The sequence below is a fragment of the Thalassophryne amazonica genome, chromosome 12 (genome assembly GCF_902500255.1).
Source record: "Thalassophryne amazonica chromosome 12, fThaAma1.1, whole genome shotgun sequence".
Classification (NCBI taxonomy): domain Eukaryota; kingdom Metazoa; phylum Chordata; class Actinopteri; order Batrachoidiformes; family Batrachoididae; genus Thalassophryne; species Thalassophryne amazonica.
The window spans coordinates 21,030,254-21,042,403 of record NC_047114.1 but is presented as its reverse complement, the minus strand read 5'-3'; the positions used below and the strand labels follow the sequence as shown (position 1 = coordinate 21,042,403).

The following is a 12,150-nucleotide window of genomic DNA, read 5'->3' as shown; positions in this document are numbered from 1 at the left end:
AACAATCCAGCCCTTATGTACATGTGGCAACAGGTAGATAATTGAAATGATTATATAAAGAGCTGTTCTGGAAGGCAGAATTCACACTGTGAATCAGCTGCTGCTGGTTGAAATAACCGCACATGGGGAGTCAATGTGCAGCGTTCACACGGACTGATCAGTTTACTGCTCTGTTAGATTCAATCATCTTTACACTTATATTTATTCCCTGTTTTGACAGTTTTCTGTTATAAATCAATATATATAGCTTAATAACGTATAACGCAGTGACCATGGAACACCAGTTTTTTGTTTTGTTAATTGGAGCAAGACAGTGAGGATTCTGATGATGGAGACGATCCCTCTTTTGTTCTGTACGAGGAACCAGAGCAGGTGGGTCCACTGACATGCGCACAGATCTCCGCAGCTTCTGTTTGCAGTTTCTCCAGCACTCAGGCGCTATGAGCTCCGTCCAAGCGCTGATTCCTAGAAATCAAAGATGCAGACACACACTGCTCCAGCTGTAGCTCCAGGCGTGTTTCGTTTAAAGCGTCGAGATCTTTCGTCCCTTTTGTGCTCTTGCTTCACAGGCTATTCGGTGATAAAGCTCTTTCGTCCACCTTTTCTCAATGAACTGTGACTTTTCTTAAACCACAGAATTCTTCGTAGCTGTGTTCTTAAAATGATGAATCCCATCTCCTCATAAACTGAAAACGCGCGCCTGGTGAGCCTAATTAATATATGATAAGTAACACCCCATCAATGCCCATAAAAGGGCATGAGATGGCATGGCTGTGAGCAGACGCAGATTTCATAAAGAGGAAACAAAATGCAGAAAGCAAAAAGCAAATCAATTTTAGCGCAGCAGGCAAAGAGGGGAAAAAAAACTTTGGCAGTTCAGAAGTGCTGTGTCGCCAACTGAACGGTTCCCCCTAAAAATCGGTCCCCCCTGCCTTCACTGCGCATGCGTCATTTCGGAGCGTCAGCAGCAATTCACAGATTATCGCCTTGTTTCTGCTTAAAATTGCAATCCACTCATCATCTATCTCAGCAAGATATATCTGGAGCTTTTGTATAACAATCATTTCCGCATAAATTTAGCATTATTTCATAATAAAAGACGGGGGAGGGATCGAGCACACGCGATCACAACCTGAGAGCAAGTGAACCTGGATGTTATTCTCTGGCCAAGTGGAACTTGAAAATGATCGATGGCTGTGGATCAGAGTGAGGACAAAGGACCGTTCCATGGCTGGCGATTGCAAATGCAATCGCATGCGTGAGGGCTTCTGGTTGATGTGGACCAATCTGGAAATCTTTACACTGGGGTGAGTGGAATGTTAAATGTTTTTTTTCTTCTTTTGCTTTGTGTTCTTTTCAATGGCACTTTCAATAAAAGTATTACTTTGAGAGAATACGTGGATATGTGTGTGTGTGTGTGTGTGTGTGTGTGTGTGTGTGTGTGTGTGTGTGTGTGCGCGCAGCAGCTGTTTTAACCCACAATTTAGAAACACTTCTGGCTGAATTTGAACAATATATAATCAGTATGAATCTTATAGACTCTCTCAAATGTCATAAAACTGTCAATCTCTATAAGGAATTTTAAAAAAAAAAAGAGAATTAATGTTGAATAATCCCTTAAAAAAAAAAAAATAACAGCTTAGATGCGGGTTAAAACGGCTGTTACGCTGTTTTAACCCGCATGTCGGCTGTTTATTGCCGCTTAATGGACGTGGAATGTCTCTGTGACATTTGTACAGGCAACATGATGACAGATATATATATATATATATATCGGGTGTCCCAAAAAAATATGCAACATTTTAGCAGCAAAGAAAATGGTCAAAACATATGTGTAGGAAATAAATTTATGGCTGGATAGAAAGCTGAAAGGTTGAAGTTTTTCATACCAATGTCAATATTGGCCCTGCATTTTGTCAATCTAGCATAAAGTCGCTGCACCTGTTTGACACTCTTGGTCTGGTGCCAAAACTCAATTTTTGTTCGCTGTAGTATGGTTAATCTTGGCATTTTCCTGAGTCTTGCTTGGCATCAACATAAACTTCAGGGTCTCTGCAAGTAAAAAAGAAACATAAGTGATTACGTTTGTAGCATTTAAGGGTCAAACCGAGTGTTTTAAATGTTGTATATTTTTTTGGGACACTATATATATAGTAGTGTTCAGTAGATTCTCACAAATCCAACAAGACGAAGCATTCATGATATGCACACTCTTAAGGCTATGGAATTGGGCTATTAGTAAAAAAAAAGTAGAAAAGGGGGTGTTCACATTAATAGTAGCATCTGCTGTTGACGGTACAAACTCAAAACTACTATGTTCAAACTGCTTTTTTTTAGCAATCCTGTGAATCACTAAACTAATATTTAGTTGTATAACCACAGTTTTTCATGATTTCTTCACATCTGCGAGGCATTAATTTTGTTGGTTTGGAGCATCAGTCCACAAAATATTCCTCCATTTCTCTTTAGGCCAGTTGATGTGTTCTTTGGCAAATTGTAACCTCTTCTGCACGTCTTTTATTTAACAGAGGGACTTTGCGGGGGATTCTTGCAAATAAATTAGCTTCACACAGGCGTCTTCTAACTGTCACAGCACTTACAGGTAACTTCAGACTGTCTCTGATCATCCTGGAGCTGATCAATGGGTGAGCCTTTGCCATTCTGGTTATTCTTCTATTCATAGAGATCATTGTAGATAAACAGCCTTTGTGTACGTTTTTTTTTGCATTTTTGTGGTTTCTTGAGGCATTGTGTGAATGCACAAATGCGCTTCGATGTCAAAACTCACTCCTGTGATATAAATCAAACACAGCCTCTGTCCTGTGGTGTTTCATAGCAGCCTTCATCCTTATTGTTGCTTTGCTGCCGCCTTTTGCATTAGTCCATTATAGCAGTACTAAATTCTCTTGAGTCCAGTGTTTTTTCAAGTAGGGCCTTTTCTTCCACACGTCTCTGGTTTTTTTTTGTCCATTTTAAAGCATTGGAGATCATTGTAGATGAACAGCCTATAATTTTTTGCACCTGCGTATAAGTTTTCCCCTCTCCAATCAACTTTTTAATCAAACTACGCTGTTCTTCTGAACAATGTCTAGAATGTCCCATTTTCCTCAGGCTTTCAAAGAAAAAAGCATGTTCAACAGGTGCTGTCTTCATCCTTAAATAGGGGACACCTGATTCACACCTGTTTGTTCCACAAAACTGACAAACTCACTGACTGAATGCCACACTACTATTATTGTGAACACCCCCTTTTCTACTTTTTTTTTACTAATAGCCCAATTTCATAGCCTTAAGAGTGTGCATATCATGAATGCTTGGTCTTGTTGGATTTGTGAGAATCTACTGAATCGACTGGTACCTTGTTTCCCATGTAACAATAAGAAATATACTCAAAACCTGGATTAATCTTTTTAGTCACATAGCACTACTATTATTCTGAACACTACTGTATGTGTGTGTTTATTAGCTTTTTCACAGTTATATACAACACTTATTAGTGTTTTTAACAGGCTGCATTTATGGCTAGTGGCATAGGTGCACAAAACCATCTCACAGCTGCTGCTGCTTTTACTGTGACTGCATCAAAATGAACAGTTATCACTTAAATCACTATTTGCCATAGGTATTAAAGGCACTGCGCTGCGGTGGTTTGAATCATATTTGTCTAATAGATTACAATTTGTTCATGTAAATGGGGAATCTTCTTCACAGACTAAAGTTAATTATGGAGTTCCACAAGGTTCTGTGCTAGGACCAATTTTATTCACTTTATATATGCTTCCCTTAGGCAGTATTATTAGACGGTATTGCTTAAATTTTCATTGTTACGCAGATGATACCCAGCTTTATCTATCCATGAAGCCAGAGGACACACACCAATTAGCTAAACTGCAGGATTGTCTTACAGACATAAAGACATGGATGACCTCTAATTTCCTGCTTTTAAACTCAGATAAAACTGAAGTTATTGTACTTGGCCCCACAAATCTTAGAAACATGGTGTCTAACCAGATCCTTACTCTGGATGGCATTACCCTGACCTCTAGTAATACTGTGAGAAATCTTGGAGTCATTTTTGATCAGGATATGTCATTCAAAGCGCATATTAAACAAATATGTAGGACTGCTTTTTTGCATTTACGCAATATCTCTAAAATCAGAAAGGTCTTGTCTCAGAGTGATGCTGAAAAACTAATTCATGCATTTATTTCCTCTAGGCTGGACTATTGTAATTCATTATTATCAGGTTGTCCTAAAAGTTCCCTAAAAAGCCTTCAGTTAATTCAAAATGCTGCAGCTAGAGTACTGACGGGGACTAGAAGGAGAGAGCATATCTCACCCATATTGGCCTCTCTTCATTGGCTTCCTGTTAATTCTAGAATAGAATTTAAAATTCTTCTTCTTACTTATAAGGTTTTGAATAATCAGGTCCCATCTTAACTTAGGGACCTCGTAGTACCATATCACCCCAATAGAGCGCTTCGCTCTCAGACTGCAGGCTTACTTGTAGTTCCTAGGGTTTGTAAGAGTAGAATGGGAAGCAGAGCCTTCAGCTTTCAGGCTCCTCTCCTGTGGAACCAGCTCCCAATTCAGATCAGGGAGACAGACACCCTCTCTACTTTTAAGATTAGGCTTAAAACTTTCCTTTTTGCTAAAGCTTATAGTTAGGGCTGGATCAGGTGACCCTGAACCATCCCTTAGTTATGCTGCTATAGACGTAGACTGCTGGGGGGTTCCCATGATGCACTGTTTCTTTCTCTTTTTGCTCTGTATGCACCACTCTGCATTTAATCATTAGTGATCGATCTCTGCTCCCCTCCACAGCATGTCTTTTTCCTGGTTCTCTCCCTCAGCCCCAACCAGTCCCAGCAGAAGACTGCCCCTCCCTGAGCCTGGTTCTGCTGGAGGTTTCTTCCTGTTAAAAGGGAGTTTTTCCTTCCCACTGTAGCCAAGTGCTTGCTCACAGGGGGTCGTTTTGACCGTTGGGGTTTTACATAATTATTGTATGGCCTTGCCTTACAATATAAAGCGCCTTGGGGCAACTGTTTGTTGTGATTTGGCGCTATATAAAAAAATTGATTGATTGATTGATTGATTAAAAAAAACGAGTCATCATAACACAACATCACACTTGTGTAAACTTTGGAATTAATCTGTGCCTCAGTTCTTAACATAACAGATATATTTCATTGAAGCCCACGCTGGGATGCTTCTAGTAGCTACATCACCTGTCAGAAACACAGAGTACTCACGGGTACTTCGTTATCAGACGTCTCCGTAGCTGTCTGCTGCGCATACTTTGAAACCGATCACAGGAGTGCACAAAGTAATCCCGGTGGATCATCGGATGGCCCCAACAGCCTAAATCTAAATTGTTATGATTTCAGTGCGGCATGTCCTTTAATTAATATTAAGAAGTACACGAATGCCAACATTTGTTTTCTTATGCATAAAACAAGTGATAATCAAATAAAAATATCTTCTTACCTCTCTGTTTTCCTGAGAGTTAAACTCTCATCTGTATGCAAACAGCATTAGCAGCTTCATTAGCTTCACCGGTTAGCTCCACTTAATGCATGATTACTTGAAAAATACGCACCTCATAACTTTTAATGTCCACAACAATGTAGGCCGTTAGGAGAACCACCATGCATTCACCAAAAATATGATTTAATAAACAGCCGAACCCAAACCAAAAATAACCTCTCTTCTTCTTTGGAGTTTATTGGCGGCTTGCAAACCAATACGGAGCACTACTGCTACCAACTGTTTGGGCATGGAACATGAATAGATTCTGACATATGTTGTCAAAAATAACCCGGAAACGTTCACCACATAACTAAAAACTTGTATTTCTGGGAATTTCCGGAAAATTTTCATCACTGTACAACTTAAAAGAAAGCCTAACCGTACGCAGCCGTATTAATAACATTCGTACATAGCGCAGTAGGGCTGTCCCGATCCGATCACATGATTGGAAATCGGGCCCGATCACGTGGTTTCAGACTTGATCAAAATCAGACGTTGCATCCCGATCAGGAATCCGATATAGATTTTATCCTCATTATTTTGATCAGCACTATTTCAAGCTCATTATTGCAGATTAATGGGCCTTTCACATGTTGGAAGCATCACAGAAGTGAGACGCGTTGCTTTTTAGAGGCGTCAGAAGCATCGCTTTAGCTCGGCTTTTGACGCAACGCTTCTGATGGGAGCGCGCATTGCCACTTGTCGGCAGGCTGACACAGTCAAAGTTCAACCCAATCTTTTTTTTTTAAATTGAACAAAAGAAAGAACATAAGTTCAACCGGACATTCTCGCACAGAAACGGGAACAAGAGTTGCGCAGTGAATTTGGGAAGAAGAGATGGAATTGTAACCCGGACAGAGGTGGGGGTTGTTACGCGCGCAAAGTTTCTTTCGCAGAACTGCTGTTTGTGTGTTTACGCACTCAGCCTGACGCCTCGATGGAATTACAAGAGGATGACAAGAGTCTTCCGTGCGCAGCAGGACCCAGTGCTGACCAAGTCCTCAGGACGATGATCTGTCATCTGATTAACAAAAAGAAAAAAGCAAACTGTCCTGTGATCGTTTGTCTGCAAAACGGAGCGAGAGATGGTGTGCGCACAAGTGACGTGCACACTCATCACATTTAGGAGCGTGTCTTAAAGAGCTTCCATCTTCATTCACGTTCACTGCGCTGCTCTGAACACTGATAAAGCATCAGAGGGACACTGAGGACTGTCAGGACGCAAATGTAAGTTGTTTTTTTTTCTTTTACTTTTCAAGTTGACTTTTGAACTTTGGACGCTCTGAGCTGTGACGTAGCTTCACGCTGTCCAATAGGAACGATGAGTCGGGCCAAAACACGGAAACCACTGATCTGTACAAATGGTAAATGGACTGCATTTATATTGTGCTTTTCCATCTGCATTAGACGCTCAAAGCGCTTTACAATTATGCCTCACATTCACCCCGATGTCAGGGTGCTGCCAAACACGGCGCTCACTACACACCGGGAGCAATAGGGGATTAAAAACCTTGCCCAAGGGCCCTTAGTGATTTTCCAGTCAGGCGGGGATTTGAACCACAGATCAGTGCAGAAACCACGTGTCTGAAGAAAAATCCTTGGAAATGTTTTTTGTTGTTTTTTACCTCAAAATTGTAATTAAAATAGCTAAAACAATAAATGGTTCTTTAGAAACCTTTCATCTATAAATTAAAACCACCTGTTATTTCAGATTAGATGATTTCTTGTTTAACATACGGAACCTTGGACTTTATTTTTAAACAAATAAAATAACATGGAAATTTCTACATTTTTAAAGTCTGGTAGATTATTACTTGACTGTTCAAACTACCTCAATGAGAAGTGCATTGTTTAAGTGATAAATAATAAAATAAGGTGATTAAAATGAAATTATTATATATTTAGCATTTGTTGATTTTTCATTCAGTTTTTTAAAGTATTGGATCGGGACTCGGTATTGGCAGATACTCAAACTCAGATGACTCAGAATCGGCTCGGGGCCAAAAAAACCTGATTGGGACATCCCTATAGCGCAACCTTGTTATGCTTAGAGGTTAAGGTTAGGGTTAGGATTAGTGGTTGTGGTTAACGTAGTTTAGGAAACTCTGCAGCCTCATGATCATATGACTTATTTTGACCAATGACAGAGACGCTACATACCAATACAAGTTCACTATATGAATACAGTTACACACGGATAGCCACTGCCAATATTAAATGACATCAAGCGGGACTGAATGTTTAGATTCCAATTTTACATAAGAACACAACCCACTAAGTGTTTTATGTTGTAAACTTACCTTTTCACTTCATCCTGGATGTAGGAATAAGTTTGATGTGTTGGACAGCTGTGGAAAAACTTTAGTAATTTCTGTAATTACAGTATCAGACAGAAGACAAAGGATAAAACATGAGGCATGTTATCACACTGCATCATACTTATGCTTTACAACAAATGCCATTTTAATCTTATTTGTAGATCACTTTCAAGCATTTGTGGCATTTTCATGACCACTTAGCACTAGGGATGGGTAATGATAAGATTTAATCCATATCAATTCCACTTCTGGATCCGATTCTTTATCGAGTCTCTCTCTTATCAATACCTAATGTGAATTTTCTGTCTGCAAAAAGTAGGTTTTACAGGTTTTCTTTGTCAAAAACATTTTATTGAGTCTTAAAGTAAATAAATATGAAATTGGTCACTGAATCCTTGATCTTGAACATAAATAAAAATAAATAAAATCTGTACATGGTTACTGGATCATAGATCTCTGGGACAGGTTCATCCAGGAGTTGACAAGACCTTATTTAGGACATTGTTTTGGTGATTAGGGATGTCCTATTGTATTGTAATAGAATACTCAATTATTAAAATAATCAATAGCTGCAGCCCTACTTGAAAGACACTGGACTCAAGAGAATTTAGTACTGCTATAATGGACTAATGCAAAAGGCGGCAGCAAAGCAACAATAAGGATGAAGGCTGCTATGAAACACCACAGGACAGAGGGTGTGTTTGATTTATATCACAGGAGTGAGTTTTGACATCGAAGCGCATTTGTGCATTCACACAATGCCTCAAGAAACCACAAAATGCAAAAAAAAACCATACATAATTTACTCATATTTGTTGTCAGTCTGGGTAAACTGTCTGACCCATCGATTGTGCAGCTAGTGGTCTGAGATACCTCCAACCACCAGCTAGCACCGGCATAATGTGAACTGAAGAACTGATAAAGGAATTGTTAAGCAAAAAGGCTACTGATGTTGGTGGATCAAATCATTTCTTACCGATTCTTAACAGGAACCGGTTTTTTATACCCATCCCTACTTTACACCCTCGTATCCTGTAGTGCATTCCCAGTGTGAAATGGCCTAATAATTAAACATTATAGAATAAACCGATAACTCAAGACAAACGTAAGGTGAAAAGAGTCTACTGTCATCTTTGAGGGTGGATCCTTAAACCCAGTAACATCTTGGAAACGGAAACATTACTTACTTGCCAATTAATACATTTTATAACATGTCTGTCTATAATTAAAAGTATTATTGTAGACCAGGGATGCCCAACCTTTTTTGAACCGAGATCTACTTTTAAAGTTGACAGTGTATCGAGACCTACCAAACCATATCGAATGCCATAGCGTAACTGCAAATTTATTGTGCACCAATATAATAACACAATTTCCTGGCACAACGATAAAGTTTTAACAATAATAATGCATTATTGAAGTAAATGTGCAAAGAATAAGCACAAGTAGGCTTAGGACTGGCCTGTAACAACACAACAATGAACAACTCAAATTACACAACGCCTAATTAAAGTTGGAAAAGTTGTTACCTACCTTAGTGGGACTTCTGGCACTGAAAAGAGGCAAGAAATTAGAAAGGCTAAATCCAAAAGCTGTGCATATTCAACATGGTTTGAACGTTTCAGTTTTTTTTTATTTTGGGCAACAATTCAAAACCATTCCAGAAATTTACCTCTGCTGAGCCACCTAACATCTGTGTGAAGCAGTCCTCCAGCTGCACATGGAATGACAAAAACATAAATAAAATAAAACCACAAACACTGTCATCTTTATCAAAAGCAGGAAAACACAGTATTAATAGTCACAGTTTATCTCTGTATAATATTTATAAACTGTTACAGAAATTGGTCACCAGTGTCACTTTTGTAAACATTACACAAAATGAACGCACAAAAAAAATTTAATAAAATAAAACCTCAAACAGAGTCATCATCTTTAACAAAAGCAGTAAATCACAGAATTAATAGTCACAGTTTAACTGAGCTAACGGCTCACTATTTGCATTCACAAACACAACAAATGCATGAAAAATAAATTAATAAAAATACTGACTTTTGAACTGTTTACATACTGTTTGTGTCCACAGTGTAACTTATTTCGGCTCTTTAAGCTGTAATGTTGCTTCGAAAACTTTTTTTTTCCTCATTAAAATTTTTTTTCTCCTCTGCATCCTGCACCACAGAAGAAACAGAAGAAGAAGGAGGAGAAGGAGAAGAAGAAGAAGAAGAAGAAGAAGAAGAAGAGCCTTCTTCTTTTATCGTGTTTAAGGGCAGCCAACATCCTTATTAGTGCAGTGCTGCCACCTTCTGCATCAATCCATTACAGCAGCACTGTCCGTTACAGCACCGGTGTCATGCGATTGACTGGAACTCAGCTGGCGATCAGCCAGTCGATTGTGATCGACTGGTTGGGCATGTCAGTTGTAGATGATGTTTTAAATGGGGTAATTTTGTGCAGTTTGAACGACGGCTTATAGAAATATCGTTATGTTTCCGACGGTGCTGCGGTCAGAAACTAAACTAAAATTACTAAATCCTCCTTAAAATGTACTAAATTCTTGATATCGAGGTCACTTCCAGTTTAGATAACTCGTTGAAACCAAAACCATGTGTTTGGGGCCCAGCATTGAGACGTTTGTGACATAATCAGCTGACAATGCCTAAATCGTGTGTTGCGTTTGTGTGTTCCAACTACAGCATGAAACACACTGAAAAAACATTGTTTCATATCTCTCCTAAAAACAAAGAGAGACGTCAAAGATGTATCCAAGCTGTGAGGAGACAGGATCCAGATGGCAGCACGTGGGAGCCTGCCACACACACTGTTCTGTGTGGCAAACATTTAATTGAAGGTAAACTAGATTCCACTTGTCTTCCCTGGTACTTGCAAAATGGCTAGATACTTGCCTCAATAGGGCAGCGCAGTCTCGTTTCAATCCCTACGTGATATCGTGGCATTTGATCTGGGAACAGCCGGCACAAACACAACAGAGAATCCCCAGGCGTAGTGTGGGAGTTTCAGCACAAACCATTCAGCCTGGCTTGGTAAACTTAAAAGCATACTCGCTGTCACCTAGCGGACCTGCCAGTTTAAGACATGCCGGTTTAAAATGATTCCCGCTGAAACCTCCATCCTCCAAATGGTTTGTTCCAACTCTCCCACACTCCGCCCGGAGATTGGTCTGTTCCCACAAACAGCAACAATTGTAACGGGACGCTGGTGTACTGTTTTGTTTTCAGCTGCAATCACCAAAGCAGTCGCGAAAAGTGCAGGTGTTTTGCGTTCTCTCGCCTGCAAAGTAGCTGCCTTCTCTCGTCTGCAAAACTGCCTCGACATGATTGAGCTCCAGGTCATAAACAAACCACAACACATGCCCACTATCCTCCGCATCATCACTTTTTCTTTGTATTTTCACTTTGTTTGCATGTAATTTGCCCAAAATCTCAGAGAACGTGCTGTGTTTCTGTCCCCAGAAGTAGAGAAATTACATCATATGCGTCATATTTTACCTCTTTAGTGCTCGCCCTCAAACGAGACTGCGCTGCACAATGACTGTACTGTATAAGCCACAGTACAGTAAAGTTCAGTTATGAAGTATGTGTAGTTGTGGGTTACATGGGAGCAGAGAAATGCATTGCAAATGAACAAATGAATATTATCTCAAGAAATTGTGCATAACTTGAAAAACATTTTTTAATTTTTGACATATTTACATGATTTATGACTTATTGATCTTTGTTTTATATGACTATTGCAAATACATGAAAATCATTTACTCTTACGTTTGCTGAAGAGAATCCCTATTCAAGTTACAATGTGAACTGAGACGAAGCACATCAGCGTATCAATACATTAGGTATGCGCATATGACCTACATGTGGTTGAATCGGCTGTACCTGGCCTGAGAGACTTTCCAGGCAGTAGTGCTGAGTTTGCGCTTTCTGGTGACGAGTGGAAGTTAGGAAATTCCGTGACTGAAAACTTGCGTTGAACAAGTTGAAGAAACTCTCCTTGAAGGTGAATAAGATCGGTTTTCAAATCATATAGAACATTTAATTCATGTTATCATGTACCTTTCTGTGAGGTTTGGTGGTGATCGAAGCCTTTGCATGCATATTCTTATGATCCGCAAAACCAATGTCGAGTTGGCAAGACACCAGACATGACGAAATTGTTTTTTAGCTTGGAAACTACTGTCACAAAACAGTGTTTTTACGGTGGATCACTGCAAATCGCACATTTAAATGAGATAAGAGTTAGGTTTGACAGAGTACCAGAATTCTGAAATGTAAACATTAGACAC

General features: G+C 39.5%; 1 protein-coding gene across 1 annotated transcript in view; it reads right to left on the bottom strand.

Moving 5' to 3' along the window:
• LOC117521391 (gastrula zinc finger protein XlCGF57.1-like) overlaps positions 1 to 12,150 on the bottom strand; it is a 37,246-nt gene that overhangs the window by 24,439 nt on the left and 657 nt on the right. Inside the window, exons 2-4 of the mRNA XM_034182686.1 lie at positions 9,520 to 9,561; positions 9,381 to 9,399; positions 7,830 to 7,900 (exon numbers count right to left, since the gene is read on the bottom strand). The gene's annotated coding sequence lies outside the window, so the exon portion shown is untranslated. The remainder of the gene's footprint in view (positions 1 to 7,829; positions 7,901 to 9,380; positions 9,400 to 9,519; positions 9,562 to 12,150) is intronic.